This window comes from Pyrgilauda ruficollis, unplaced genomic scaffold, assembly GCF_017590135.1.
Source record: "Pyrgilauda ruficollis isolate IOZ18807 unplaced genomic scaffold, ASM1759013v1 scaffold37, whole genome shotgun sequence".
In the NCBI taxonomy this organism is placed as follows: Eukaryota; Metazoa; Chordata; class Aves; order Passeriformes; family Passeridae; genus Pyrgilauda; species Pyrgilauda ruficollis.
In genome coordinates, this window is record NW_024525156.1 from 3,153,022 (window position 1) to 3,168,969 (window position 15,948).

General features: G+C 36.9%; 1 protein-coding gene across 8 annotated transcripts in view; it reads left to right on the forward strand.

Moving 5' to 3' along the window:
* COBL (cordon-bleu WH2 repeat protein) overlaps nucleotides 1-15,948 on the forward strand; it is a 157,907-nt gene that overhangs the window by 84,608 nt on the left and 57,351 nt on the right. The window lies entirely within an intron of this gene.

Genomic DNA, 15,948 nt, shown 5'->3' on the forward strand with positions numbered 1-15,948 from the left:
GCCCCAAGCTTTCTGCCCTGTCAAGAATCATTCTAAATCAGAAAAGTTTTGTAAAGCAATGTGCTAAGAAAAGGAGGGTAAAGAAAAAGTGAGGCAGAAAAGCTGGAAATTGTATAAGGTGTCCTTACTGACCAGGGCAGTCCTGGAGAACAGGTGAAAACTCTAATGAGAGACAAAAACCTTCAGCATACTGTTTCGCCCAGATACTTGTCAAGCTATCACCTGTATCCCTGCTTCCAGTGCTGCCATGGGATACCAGAATATCTACTCTGTTTTCTGAGTGACTATGTGACCTTTTAAAGCAGTGCTCTGGTTTTGTTTTTATAAAAGGTCACTGTTCCGCATTACATTATTGATAATTAAACAGAAATGGGGGGAAACCTTTCTGAGGACCTAAGCCTTTGAAAAGAAAAGAGCAATTTCCTCTTCCCTTAGCTCTAAACTTTTATAGTGACGCTCAGGTGTGTGTTACTAAACCTGCACAAGTCTTCTGGTTCGACCAGCAATAGTATTGTAATCTAAATGTAAACTGTAGAAATCAGCATGTAAAGTTATGTATGGATGCCAAAGAAGAGTGCAAGGAACCAGTATACCAAAGCTGTGTAATGTGGACTGCCTCTTACCTGCTCAGGGCTTGTCACCTCTACAGCAGACTGATCTTTAGAAAGCAAACTGTCCTAGTGTAAAATGGAGTCAGAAAGGAATCTTGGAGTTCACTACAGAGGAAGAGGAGAGGAGCCTGGTGCTCAGTCTCACTCCCTGTCACTGTCTTATTTATCTGCATTAAGACATATGTTAAACACCTTTTCAAGTGATGCATTCTGTAAGAAATGTTAATTCACACTCTTGGTAAAGGATTGTGGTTTTTTTATTTTCCCATTCTTAGGTTATCTAAGTGTGATTGCTGGAACATAGTAGTGTTTCATCTTTCAAAATTGGGATAGATGCCTTGAAATAGCACTTATTTATAGACACAGCTGAAGAGAAATAACAGCTTTTTTCTAGCAATACTTGTGCAATTTTTTCCTTAAAATTTCCTTTTGAAATTCCTATGTAAATATTTTTAAGGTTTCTTGCATCCCCCAGAACTACTGAGTTTAAGATAAATGGATCTTTTCATATAAAAATACTATGGCATTTTGACTCCTAATCTTATACAAGTATGGTAATCACAGACTACATTATTCTGCCATTCTCTATGGCTGATCTCCTTGCAGTATGGCATTGAGATTCTAAATTGTGATGTACAGTAACACTGCAAATCTAAACTCTCCTTAAACATACTAACATTTCTATTTTCAGCATTGCTGCAAGTAGGTTGAAGTGCTGGTTTTCTGAAGCCATGGGTAAAAAATCTGTGTTTTATTTTTTGTAAGTAGTATACAGTAGAGTATCAACTTCAAATTCTCTTAGTCTAAAGGAAAAGTTATGGTGAAAAAGGGAAGTAGATGAATGTTATGTCAGAGGATTTGCCATAACAAAGTTCATTTTGGGCAAAAGAAATGTCCTTTGTAACTGATGAAGTCAGTGAAGACCACAGTAGAGGTGCTAGAGTATATTTGTCTGCATTTTTTAAGTAAAGGGCATCTTTCTGGAAATAATGGCATAGGCCAAAATGTTAGAAAGTTATGGTGTGTTTCTGAAGCTCCCAGGCTGAAAGTTGCTCAAAGGCTGCCATGTACTTTTAACAGGAATGGGGTTGAATTGAAATAAAGCACAAATTCCATGAGGCAATCAAAAACGGGGGGAAGAAATTCATTGTTCAATATTATGGGGCAAAGTAGCAACAGAGATGTTTATAAGAAAACCCAAATAGTTCCATTTTATCTATGTGCAGACAAGCCGGTTTGCTGTGAAAATAGAGTAAAAAATCTCAGGGTGTAAGTTTATTTCTTTAGTTTATGGGAAAGAATTAGCACTGATCTTTTTTTTTTCAAGGAAGGACGTCAATTCCTTATTAATGGACTTCCTTCCATAAAAAGATAAGATGTTTGTTTAGAAAACTTTATTTATGTGCAACTGTTACTAACAGGAAGATCCTGCAAAAGGGGAACATTTTTATTTCCAGTGAAGCTAGAACACTAATAGAAAATGAAGAGGTGATATTCTGAACTTTGAGAAGGTTTTTTTTCTTTTTTCATCTGTCTGGTTCCATAAAATAGAGTAGGAAATAAAATACTGTAGCTGTTATGAACGCCTGTAACTTTCCAAACCATTAAACCTGTTATTTTTAACCCATTGTTATGTTCCAGGTATAAAGGATTCTTTAAGGTTATATATATCTCATCTCCCTGCCTAGTGGTCCCAAACAGAAATTTCCATGTGTATCAAGACTGGGGTGTTTTAGTTTGTGATGTATATTTAGAGTTTCTCCACTCATTTTTCTGACTTATTGCAATATAATTTTACTGTCTTACAGCTTTTGTTCCTATAGGGCTTAGGATCATTTCTCTCCTTGTGGATAAGGCCCCTGCAGTAATGTAATTTACATTTTAGTGCAACAACTTAGTTTTCCATATCTGTTTCAAGGTAGTTTTCCCGGTTTTAAATCTACCCTAGAAAACATTCATGTCTGTTCAGAGTGTGCTGAACATGCACTAGGTAGTTTGCAAAGGAATGCAGAGTCAAAGAAAGGAGTCTACAGATTTCTTCCCTGGAGACTTCACCCCTGTTTTTCTTAAAGATCTTCCAAACAATGTTATTTGGAATAATGAGAAGTCACTTGAAAAAAACAATCTTCAAAAGGTTAGGGTATATAACAATTCCAGGAGTTTTGATGCTTATGAAGCAAGGAGGTCCTCTCCTTTCTTAAGCTGCAACACAGGGCCCACACAATCTAAAGAGTAGAGCAAAACAATGTAGGGATGAGTCAAAACTGAGCATTCTGTGCAGTCTCTGTTTTCTGTCACAGCACTCCAGAAGATGTGCTAGCAGAATTTCTGTCCCCCACCCCCAAAAAAGCATGCACTGTATCAAGAAAATATAAGAGAAAACCTGTATGAGACTGACATTGTAGACAGAGTACCCGGAGAAAAGCCACACATGAAATCTGACAGAATTACAGGCATCTCTTTAGAGGCTTATTCTGTGTGATCTCTCCCTAAAAGAAATGTGTTTTTCCTGAAAAAAATAACCTTTTGGGACAACCTGAAAGAACTATGAAATTGAGTTATTTGAGTGTCTAGGAAGTCAAGAGTATTGTGCACTGGAAAATTAGTATATGGGAATAATTACTTTTTTTGGTTTTTAACATTTATGGGGAAAAACAGAGACTGGAGTGGGGGATGTGATAAAGTTGGTCTTGGGCTTTTCTTCAAGAGTTTTCTCTATAAAATGTAATGGTGTATTCAGAAGAAGTTCATAGGGTTTTTTGGAAACAGCATAGAGTTAGATGAGGACTCTTCACTGCCTTCATGAGTATAAAAGCTCCGGTATCAACTTCAAATGTCAGAAATCCAACTTGTAGACTGTGAGCTGTGTGTTATTTCAGCTGCTACCATTTTCCGAACAGAAGAACTGTAAATGTAACAGGAGGCATCAGGCATTTTTTTACTAGCCAAATTCCTTTACTAATAGAACAATATCCCAGATACAGTATTCTACCATTTGAGCCACAGACTGTAATTTTAGTTGTTCTATGGCAAGACAGTGGGCTTAAATAAAGAATGTATTGATGTTTTTAGTGCAGGTGAAGAACTGGACTAACACTTTTAGAAGGTTGTATTATAAACCAACACAACTTTCAGATTTATTTACATGTTTGTGTTGTCTCCTGTATGTTGCTATAGACAAACTGATGTGTATATCATACTGTGAGTTTTTGCCCTGTTTTTTACATTCCTCTCTTCTCCATTTAGATCTCAAAGTTAGGTTGCTGAGGATGGTTGTTGACTCTAAATTATTGGTCAAGACCATCTTTTAGAGCAGAATGCTTGCACCCAGTGTTTGATCAAGGCTGATATTTTCTCACCAGTTATAACTTACTCATTGAAGAGTCTTACTCACCTGAACAAAAAGGCAAGAGAGCCAAAAGAGAGCCACAAACTTATTCTCATCATTTCTGGCAGTTTTCTTTCCCATTGTCCATAGTTAAAATAAGCCAATTCTATGGCTAAATGAGAAGCTTGCTTTAAGAGAATTATTATAATGTGAAAAAATGTAAATGAGGTTTTCATATCTTTCCTGGAGAAAATAAGATACAACAAAAATTTGCCAAATGTCTTGCTTATGTAGAAGATATTTTCAGTAATTGCTATGTTTTTGCCATTCTTCACTGATGATCTGTTATACTGACCACCACATAGGGTGCTCCTCTCAGTCTCCCTGTATGCTGGATATAACAGCCTCCTGCAAAGGATGCTGCCAGTGCATATTGCATTGAAAGAGTGGTGATTCTGCTGGCAGTCATTGATAGGAGTGCTGCAGAGCTGGCAGGACCCTGGCTTAGGCATCCTATCCATTTAGTAGCATTTTCATGCTTTTGGTAGGCTTGCTTTTCTCACAGCAGAATTAATGTTACAGTACTATTTGCTGTTCTTTTATATGTAAACCAATATAAATAGAGTACACCAGGGATTAAAAACTTAGGTCATCCATGTTTGGTTGAGCATGTTAGCAAGTGTGTCAAAAGGAAGGAAAATACTCCAGTGAAATGTCCTTTCTGGAAGACATTAAATTTGTACCTATCTACAGGCAACCCTGAAACACTTGAAATGACACTGTAGATGAACACAGCATATAGTGAGAACATACCTGGAATTCATTCTGCCAGCAAGAACCACAGAATAATCTTCAAGCAGTAAAAATAAAGAAGAGGCAGTAAAGGAAGTGTATGAATAATTTAATATTGGGATTATAATTAACTTTTTTTTTTTCAAAGTGTTATTAAACTGTAGACTCATCCAAATTTTTGGAATCAGTCCCTGAATTTTTAGTTCTTAAATTCCCCTTTTGTATGTGTGTATGCTACAGGTATGGACTTGGAAGCTGCTTGAAACTGTGACTCATAATCTTCCTTAGAATTAAGATATATTTTTAAATGGTGGCCAAGGTTTTTAGAAATGGTTAGTTCAGCTGTCCATAATTAGGAAGCTGATTTTGGAGCTTGATGTTTTCTGAACTTTTAAGATGTCAGAAGCTACGTCTGGTTGCTCAGCAACTCAGTATCTGGCCACTGTGATTTAATATCATATTATTTTCCAATGTGCCACCTTCTGTCACCAAAGGAATTTAAATTGAGGTTGTTAATGCAAAAATCTGAGCAAAGCAAGAATTTCTTCCTCTAATGTCCCCCCAGCACAGCGGGGTTTTTTGCACAGTCATCTTTCATGCATTTTTGCACAAAGTGATAACCACTCATCCACCTTGCTTCCGTATAATCTAATACCACGGATTTGTGGCTGCAAGGATAATCTTGATTGATATGAAATCACACTGCTACTGTTGTTCTCCTCAGGTTTTCCAAATAACATATTCCCCTGTGAATGCAAATTAAACCTTAAAGCCATAAACACAAAGCACCCTGTAGAACAGTGTAGAGTAACTTCTTGTCATGTATGTCTGTGTCAATATGGATGCCACCAGTAGAGCTCTCTGTGTGCCCTGTGAGTCTTGAATCTACCTTGTCCCTGGCTATTTATAATAAATCTGATATTTCAAATAATAATAATCCTGCAGCTGGCTTTCCCTCTGAGAAACAGCCACGTCTTTAGGAAGAACCTGTGTTTGTGTGGATGGCAGCTTTTCTTCCTCACAACTTTTCGTGGACTATGAGATTTGACATTTTTTCAAGAGAAGCATGATACCAGCAGTTACTGCAGCTGTGGGAAGCTGAGGGACAGAAGAGTCACAGCTGAATGAGAACACCTACCATAGCTTCTTACAGAACTGAGATTTATTGTAGCCAGCTGCCTAAAACCCACTTAATTAACTTCACCTGTAGAAGCACGGTACTTGAACCAGCTTCTTTTCATCTTCTTTTGTACATCTGCTGTAATTTATTATTGTCAAAATTTCACTCTGATCAGAGTCCTGATCATTTCCAAGAGGAAAAGTCCTGACTTTTCCAAGAGGAAAAGTTTCAAATTAGTTTAGAATATCCTGGTCGGTAGATCCTATTTTTTATTAAAAATATTGCAGTCATACTTGGACGAGTTTGTTTTTTGTACTGCACCAGGATACATTTATGGTGTAGGTATTTTCTTCCCTTCTATGTTATGCTTTATTTCACTTCTTCTGTGTAAGGTATAAGATAATGGGCAGTTTGTGGGGGACATGTGATGAATGTATTTTGTTGTAATAAGAAGCCCAGAATCCAACAAAAGGGTGGATGGCTTCAGATTACTTATCTCCCTTTCATAGGTTACACCTAAACCAGAAATGTCTACTAGAAGTCAAGATATGAATGCATGCTTTTTTTATCTTCTTTTAGAGAGGAAGGGAGGTTTCTGTTGACTCAAAGGTCTTCTGGGTGAGGTCTTCTCAACCTTTTTCTTATGACACATTTCCTTTCTCCCTTAAGTGTTCTGTGAATGTATTTTCATTTTGCTTTGTGTTTTTTGTTGGTTTTTGGTTTTGAGTTTTTTTTTTTCCTATGGAGCATCTAGAAGTTTCCTTTGAGAATAACAGATAAATTTTTTCACATTCTGAGGAAGGATGCAATGAATCAGATTTTGCTGTAGGAAAAAGCTGTTTTTCAAAATGTGTCTTTTATTTCTATGACCTACTGTATCTTCTAGGTCACTTCTTAGGTTTTTATAAGCTTCCTGAGAATATGAAAGCAGGATTTATTCAGAAGGAGGAGGAAGAACACTTGACTGACTTTTGAATATGTTTAAAATGTTGATTTAAAATTAATTAATGACTGAGTTTATATGCCTTTTCAGTTGTAATTTAAATTTTCTTTTTGTGCACAGAGGACTAAAATGTGAATACTGAATGCTATTTTTAGAAGTAACTTTGCCTTTGTTCATTAACTGAGGATGTCATGAGTGTTAGCTGTGATCTTCTCCAATCTTTGTGGCAGACTTGTTAGAATTCTCAGGCAGTATGTGATATCTCTCAACAGCATTTTTCTGATGAAGGCAAGGATATTGAATCTTTAATAAAGATGCTCTTCCTCTGAAACACTGTTCAAATGCCCAGGTTATGTAAGCCTTAAAGAAAGGAGCTAGTTTTTTGTATCAGGGTTTCTATATTGGGTGCTGGAGTGCACTTTTTACTGCTGTATGCCAAATTAAGAGGCTGAGAACTTCTTAGATAATTGGCATGGGGCAATATTTTGGTAAGGTCAAAGAGTAGCTGTGTGTCTCTCTGTTGATACAGATAAACAAATAATTATTGATAAACCGATTAAGAATGGAGATATTTGTTTTATTTATTTCTGTGTTTCACATCAAATTCGTGTAGCAGTTGCTTGTTTTGGATGTACAAGGCTGTAAATACTGCATGGTAATGACAAAAATTTTCCATTAGGCTTTTAGTGTCTATTTTTTGTGCTTTTCTGCCAGTCATTCATCCTGAAATTTTAGTTAGAAGCTAATTTATTTCATTTATGCATTCCTATAGATGTTGAGAGTTTATGGGTATCATGGGGGTCTTTTGCATCTGTTCATAAAACCATATAGAAATAATTTATTTTGTCTTATGCTTTGGCCAGAGTCTTTAGTCTGTTAGTATGGGATGGTAATACAGTTAAACTTGGCTTGACATTTTTCACAGGTTGAGGGGTCTGGCACAGAGAGATAATGACCATCAACCTTGTCCAATAACAGAGATAAGGAGTGCACTTCAGTTCTTTGTTTAAGGAGCACGTTGTAGTTCCTTTGTCTGAGCAGCAGGTATGTGAAGTATTCTCAAGATGATGCACCAGAGACTGTACTGCTATCTGAAGTAGGAAAGATTGTATAAAATAACTGTGTCTGTAGTAAGTCTCTTTCTACTATGACAAGCAAAGAAATAGAGAAAAAAAATTACTGAATAATACTGCTGAATGCTGCCAATGCCACATTCTGGCATGAAGAAATTCAGAGAAAATAGGTGAAAGATATAGCTGCTGTTTGGAAAGTATAAGAGAAGTAATAAAAAAAATTAAAAAAAAAAAGAGCCTCTTTAGGTGGTTTATGTACTGGCAAAATTACTGGAAATATAATAGAGAATTTAACCAGCTGGCATCTTTGTAAAGATAGTGAATAGGGTAAATGAAGCTTTAGTAAAAGAGAAACCTTGCTTTACATGTTTTTTTTTTCCCCTTACAGCGCTCTTGATGCATTCAGCAAGCAGATGGGTGGGATCTGGTTGATACAGTCTGTCTGGGTTTCCACAAAGCTTCCAAGTTCCCTCATCAAGAGTTTAATAAGGAAACCAAGTCTCAGTTCCATAATAAATAAGGTCATCTTACTCTTAAATAACAGACACTAAAGAAAAGAGAGATTGCATGTTAGGACTAAATTATCTGCTCATCTAGTGGTGAAATGTTGCAGAAGCCTTGGAGTATTTGACCATCCATGTTGATTGTATTAAGAAATTACCTGAAAAAGAAACACTGAGAAATTTTGTTGCTCTTATTTGAGTTATCTGGATAGCTGGACCAAGACTGAGTATGAAGTGCAACAGTTAGAAGACCTTATGGGACTGAGAATTGCAGATGAAAGTAGTGAAATTCAGTATGGAAAAGGGTGAACTGATATACATGAGAAAAGACCATTCTTAATTTTTCCTAAGACCTTGTAAGATACTGATCTCTCTGCTCACAGTAGCTGATTGGGAAGATCTTAGGATCAGAAGATATTTTTATTTGAAAAAAGTCATCTCCAAGCTCAATAGCAATCAAAAAAGTAAATCCAATTCAGAGCATTTTAGGAGAGGAAAAGTGGGTAAAAAGATAACTTTATTACACCACTACACATTGTGGGCTTTTCTTATGCCATCTTAAATACTACAACAGTGTTCTTCTTGATTCAGAAAGGTATTACAGAATAGGATGAGACTCATGGAAGAACATAAAGGGTAATCAAAGTTGTGGAGTAGTATAGTACAGGGTCAATGGTGCAACTTAAGTAAACCATGATTCTTCATCTTGAAAAAGTCACTGAAGACTATGGACAAGTATTTGACTTTTCAGCCAGCCATTAGAAGAGCATTTGGAGCTAATAGGAGACGGGCAAACTCCCAAATGCAAAGCATATGGGTCTTCATTGACTTGGTCCACCAAGGCTGTTATGGACACTAAAAGTTTACATGGGCTTAAGAGGAGACTGAACAAATGCTGCAAGGATGACAAATCCATTATGAATTTTGAAAGATAAATCACATCAGGAAGTCCCTAAAATGAAGTTGGTTGGTGGCTACAAAAGTATTTGGGAGAAGGTAGTATTGAACATACCTTTCCTCTTCTTTTGCTGTCCTGTAGGTACCTGCCACAGTCTAATAAAGAAGCCTGAGCAGAACCCTTGATCTAACACATGAAGCTATTTCTGGAGAATACTGAAGAGAGTCATACCCAAATGATTGTCTCATATAATCTGATATCACTCCAGAAAAGTCACTGGCAGCATACACTATGACTTCACTAGATCTTCTTATCAGTGGTAATTTGATTACCAGAAAAACATGTTTCTTATTAAAAACAGAAACAGCTGCCTCTGATTTCTATTCCCAGTCATCAGTCTTTGTTTTGTGTTCCTAAGTGCAAAACTGCATTTGCAGAATGAAGCTGGAAGTTTTGCCAGTAAATCATAGGACCAATAAGAATTTTGTACCATGAACCCTAAAGCAACTTGCCTGGTATGCATTTTATGACTTGGTAGTGTGACTGCAGGATCAAAGAGCCCCACAGGACTCTGAGGGTCATATTTGCAGTCCCCCTGGGACGCTCCTGAAAATACTGAGATGTACTTCTACAGCTCATATTACAGGTGACTGGGAGCTGTATGGGTGATGGCCAGTGGACTCTACAGGACATGTGCCTTTCACTGACAAAATAAAAAGCAGCATGAAAGATGTGATCCCTTTGCATTTCAAATCAGTATCTGATCCAGGTGCTGCCAGATATATTCTCTAAGTTGCAGGTCCTCTGAGGAAGGAGCTGTTGAGACCCTTCTGTTTTGTGCAGTGATGGGGCTATTGTTTTGCTTAGAAAATAATGATATTTCTACCTTTCTGGAGATAGAAAGTCAATCTCTTTGGGTGTTCCCTCCATCTACCCACTTTTGGCAGTATTTTTTTTTAAAAGTGTATAAGGGTGGAGCTTTTCTTAATGACTTTCACTTAATGGCCTTGTCAAAAAAAGCCATGTACAAACTGTTGCCCTTCACAGACATAAAATTTTGTGATGACACACATTAAGTTTTATAGAAATAATAGTCTCTGTAAGCAATCATAAACCTGAAAGGTTTTATTTATTTCATATTTCTACTGGAGCTGAACCTGGCTAGTGCTATCCTATTGTAGAGACCATTATCAAGGTGTACAGAACCAATTAGTAGAAACAAGAGTGAGTAGTAAAAAAAATGTGGTCTTTAAAATGCCCTATACCATGGTAAATTACTAAGAAATTAAAACTCAGCAATTCATTTCCAATTTGAAGGTGTTTTGTTCATTCTTTAAAGAGCTTTAAACATGACATTGTTACCTGAATTAGAGCTATCCAGACTTGTTCGTGTCTTACAAAACAATAATCAGATAGCAAGGATGAAGCCAGCTGACAGCACATCAGATAATGTTTGCTGTGCAGTTTGGATGCTTAATTTAGCTAACAGCTGCACTTTGGTTTGGATAAATGATGCAGGCCCAAATTAAAAGGAAAGAGTAAAGTGCAATGATGGCTAAAGTCTTATCTTGCTGTCATGTAAAGCATGAAATTTAGGAAGGCTAAAAAAAGCTGCTAGAGAAAGGGAGTAATTTGTACTTCTTTTTATGATAGAAACAGCTCCAAAAATTAATTCTGGTATATGCACACTTAAACACATTAATTCTTTTAACGTAGTTATTAAAAACTACAGCTTAAATGATACATGCAGTGTAGTGACTACTTTCTCAACACCTCCAAAGTGTATCAGTTAAGGGTATGTTGTATTTTAATAAGGTATTACAGAATTTTCTTCTGTATGCCTCTAAAGAAATTCTGTTGTTTCAGTCCAAATTGCTACCCATCCTCTTTATTGGTCCTAATGCTCAACTGTGTGTCTGCACATTTATTTACTAACAGCATATGTGTCATTAAAAGATAGAGAGTGGCAGAAAGCATTTCAATAACTTTAGGCAACTCTTTTTATAGGCAGGCAACTTATTTTCCAGCAGCTTTTTTGTCCCTCTTTTTCTTTCAACTCTTTTTTCCTGTAATTTAAAAAGAGTGTTTCAACTCTTTTTTCCTGTAATTTTAAAAAGAGTAAGGTGTTACTGTGTGATGAATTATTTAAGAGTCTAAGCTTTCTCAGTCAAGAAGCGATTAACTACAATTGCTTATATTTTTTCCTGAAGCTTGGCCAATAAGAACTAGGAACTAGTTCAGAATTTCAGTGGAGCTTTTTGTGTTAGTGAGAAGGTACAGCCTCTCAGAAGTGCAGTTGGAGACAAGACTCATTTTGCAAGACCCCTTTGAGAAAATCTTTACTAGATAATGTTCACAGTCAATTAACAGGTTTTGCACCAGAAGAATTTAAAATTTTGAAGTCTGCTTTAAAATTATGTATTTTTACATTGTAAGAGGAGTCCACTGTGTGGTTTTTTTGCAGTTTCAGAAATAGGTTTTTTGCAACTTTGTCCAGGAAATAGAAGCAATATCAGTTCAGTGGTGATTTAAATTGCTTACCTGCTTTAACTGAAGGCTGGACTTTATGAAGTGCTGAGTGCTTCACAATTTGACTTGGATAGGCTGTTATTTTAGAGGGATTGGAGAATGAAATTATAAAATTTGTTAGGGTTCCTCCATAGTCTACTTTCCTGTTGTTTTTTCAAAAGTACTACAGTCCTGCATTCTAACCTGTGTAGCTATAGCCTCTGAATTGACATCAAAGTTGGAGTTACCTGGTGATGTTTAATATGTTGATATGCAAGAACACAAGCAAGGTAAGCTTACAGTGTCTTTACATTACAATTTAACCTGCATAACATAATAATCATGCAAAAATGCAAGAATTGTTTGGCAGGAGGACTTCCATTATTTTTCAAGAAAACATATGTCTTGAGAATTGAATCCTTGAATTATGTGAAAGAAGAATTCTTGGAATAGTCTTTTTTCCAACATCAACAGCATTCTTGATCTTTTGCAATAATCCAGTTGCTTCTGGCTGTGAGTTCATGGTTCAGTTGCCAACTGTTTCTGAACAGACTATACTACCTGCCTTGGGAATGGTACCACAACTTACCATCTGGTGAGATCATGATAGCATCACTTGACCTCCACATGTGGTCTCTGTCAAGCACTTCATTGAAAACTGGCAAGACATTAGGGCCAGAACATACTGTTCTATGCAGCCCTGAATTTTGGCAGGGTTGCAACGCTCAGTAAGTAAACTTCATCTGGCTTGCAAGTCTCAGACAAATAGAACAGGCTGATGTCATCGTAAGCTTTAACTCTCATTAAAGAAGAAAGTATGTGTCTAGTAATTATGAGGCTTTGTTGGGCACAGTTATTTAGAGGAAGTTAATAGACAAAGATCATTTTGAGCAGCGAGACTTCTGAAGAGCTGGCGTTCAATGAGCGATGAAAAATGACCCTAGCACTGTGCTTAATTTAGAAGCTGGGTTTGCATCACTTTTCAGACTTTGTTTCTAACTTCACCTTACATAGATCCTAAATTAAAAAGGTAAAAAATTACAAAAAATTAACAAAGTAAATACGTGCTGTGTCAATCAGGTTTAATTCTATGGCTTAATAGCATAGTCGTTGCTTAGCCAAGTAAGACAATAAGGGAAAACATCACAGGTATAATTAAAAAAATTGTTCTCTGCTTCTTCAAGCTATTTTTCACAGAATCGTGGAATTCTTAGGGATGGAAGGGACAGCTGGAGATCATCCAGTCCGACCCCTCTGCCAAGGCAGGGTCCCCTAGAGCAGGTTACACAAGAACACATCCAGAGGGGCTCTGTCCCAGACAGGGAGACTCCACAACCTCCCTAGACAAGCTGTTCCAGTGCTCTGCCACTTTCAAGGTTAAAAAGTTCTTCCCTATATTGAGGTGCAACTTTGTGTGTTTCAGTTTATGGCCATTGCTCCTCATCCTGTCACAGGGCACCACTGAAAAGAGTCTGGCACCATCCCCTTTAAAGTTGCCGTGAGTCACTTGGAGAAATAGGCATCTCAACTTTTTTTGCAGTATGCCTGTCTTAATAAGAATATAATTTCTCACCTCCTGAGACCCAGTAGACAACCCTTGAGTCCTGCTCAGCTGTATTGTATTGCTGACACTTCCAGGTGTGGCTAACAAGCAGTGTGCCATGATGGGTTCCTCAAACAAGTCTTCATAGCAGAGTCTATTTGTAATTTTGGATAATAAAATTTGACACTTTTGGGCAATAGCTTTATGTAGAGCCATATTATGCTACAGTCCTAATAATATATTTAATTGATACTGTACCACTTTATTCTTCTCCCCTCTTCATGCTTTTAGATTGTGGAAATTTGGGGGTTTTTGGCTGGTGTTCGTAAGTGCTGGAGAGAATTTGACTTGAATGGGAATTTGAAGGGGGCAGTGAGAAGGCATGGCACAAACAAGGCGATTGTTAAGGGTCCCTTCTAACCCAACCCATTCTATGGACCTATCGAATCGGAAAGGAATCAGAAACTATTGCTTGACTTGCTGCCTAAACCATGTTTCCCAGGCTTTCTATGTGCCTGTGGAAGGAGAAGGCTGATAGAAGGGGGTAGAACACTGGAAATAATCAGATATGTTTTTGTCTGAATTGAGAAGGTGATTGCCTAGGACTTAGTGCTAAGCACTAGAAATTTAACTTGGCTATCTCTACAGAAGAACATTTTAAGTCTAGAGAAAAACCTAAAAGCTCCAGGGAAGTATGTCACTTAGTGGAAGCAGAAAGGATAGTGTTCTCCTTATAATATGTTTATGTGAATTACCTTCCACGTTCTAGCCCTAACAGATTTTGGGCTACAACACATCCTTTTGGCAAAAAATTTGAAAAATATGCAAAATAACTTTTGCAAATCTGCATTTGCAAATCCCTGAGATTTTTAAGGACAGACAAGCAGATCATCCAATCATCCAGCCTACAATCCAGGATGTGAGACTGAGAAAGAAAAGATAATGTATAAAATTCTTAGTCTAGTGCCTTTCTAAAAGGCAGTCACTTAACAAAATGACATCAATTATATCAAATTCATTGACAAAGTTGTCAGAAGAAATATGAACTGCACTGCTACTATGCATCTTACACTCTTATTAATGATAATTTGTTAATTGTATAGTTCTAACTAAAAAGATGTGCACAGATATGAGATTAAAATCTGGAGGTCGATTTTGCCTTTTTTTTAAACTTCTGTAGAGGAGAAATTAATATTGGTTTGTGGTGGTTTTAAAATGTGATTTTTAAGTGTTTGAGGGGTTCTTGGTTTTTTCCCCCCCCTCAATGAAGACTTAAATGAGGAGAATTACATTGTATTCTGAGAAACAGAGGAAGTTCAATTCTTTGCCAAAGCAAACATCCGCAGACTTGTGTAGTCTACATGTTTCAATGCATGTGAAAATATTTGGTGTTGTAGCGTGATTTCCTTGAGTGGAAATAATACTGCAGCTAGAAATGAGATTTTGCAAAGAAGGAAATCACAGCTATCTTAGTGATTTAACATCTCAGATTTGTTTGTGGATAGTTTCCTGTCTGACACATTTAACTGAGCAAGTTAAAGGGTTTAACAATTAGAATGGCATTAATTTTTAACTGTCCTTGACGGTGACATTTCACAAAGGGTGTGTTCTATAAAAACAGATGGAAAAATGAGCTTGCCCCTTCACCTTGTACTGGCTTTCTTGTGTTAACTAATTTAGCTTTCTGTCACCAATCAGCCAAGTATTCAAGGACATACTTGCCTTTTGTCTTCCTCATTTTGTGAATAAAATAGCACAAGAACATAGAAATTTTTATAAAATCCAGTAGTAGTAAGCTTTCATCTGTTATTAAGGCTGAGATGTTTTTGTAGTCAGAGCTTGATTTTTGATAATCAGTATTCAATTCTGTTATAAAATCCTGTTTAACTCCAAAGTTATATAATAAATAAATAATGTGAAATTAAGCATTATGGGCAAAATTATGCAAAATAATGTGATATTAAAATAGTGTGATATGTGACTAAAATATTAATGATAGGGTTCTTTTCAGTAGGCAGATGCAGTTTGCACTCTAGTTCTAAGACAGATTTCACACAGTGCCTGGGTTGTTCCAGCAGTAAAGCAGCTCAGAAGCTGAGGCAGGGAGTACAGCTGGGATGCAGCCATCAGGTGAGACAGACACCTGCAGAGCACAAGGAAGGACGGTGCAGAGTTTCAAAGTCAGGAGGAAGCACCCTAATAGAGAATGGTGTTGTCAGGACTGAAATATGGTTATCCTGTTCCTTGAGTTGCTTGCTATTCTTTTGGACTTAATTCAATTTGGCAGTAGCTTGGGAGTCTCCCATCTAAATCTGTTCCCCAGGAGAGTGATATGTCCAGAGTTACACAAGCTATCAGGTCTGGTCGGTCCAAATACCAGTCCTGCTATCCCAGCATACTTACTCATATGGCTTACTTAAAGCTAAGCCTGTTTTTATTCATTTTATTGCCAGGCTTTGAGATCCAACACCTCAACATGAATGGAAGTAAAATGACCAATGCAGAGAAACTCTTTGCTAATTCCCAACGTGTAGTTATTCCTATGTATTTTACCAAAATAAAAGTTTTCCAAATGATGCCCTCTTTAAAAGTGTTTCAGTGTGCTAGATTTTTTTATTATCTCTGTGTC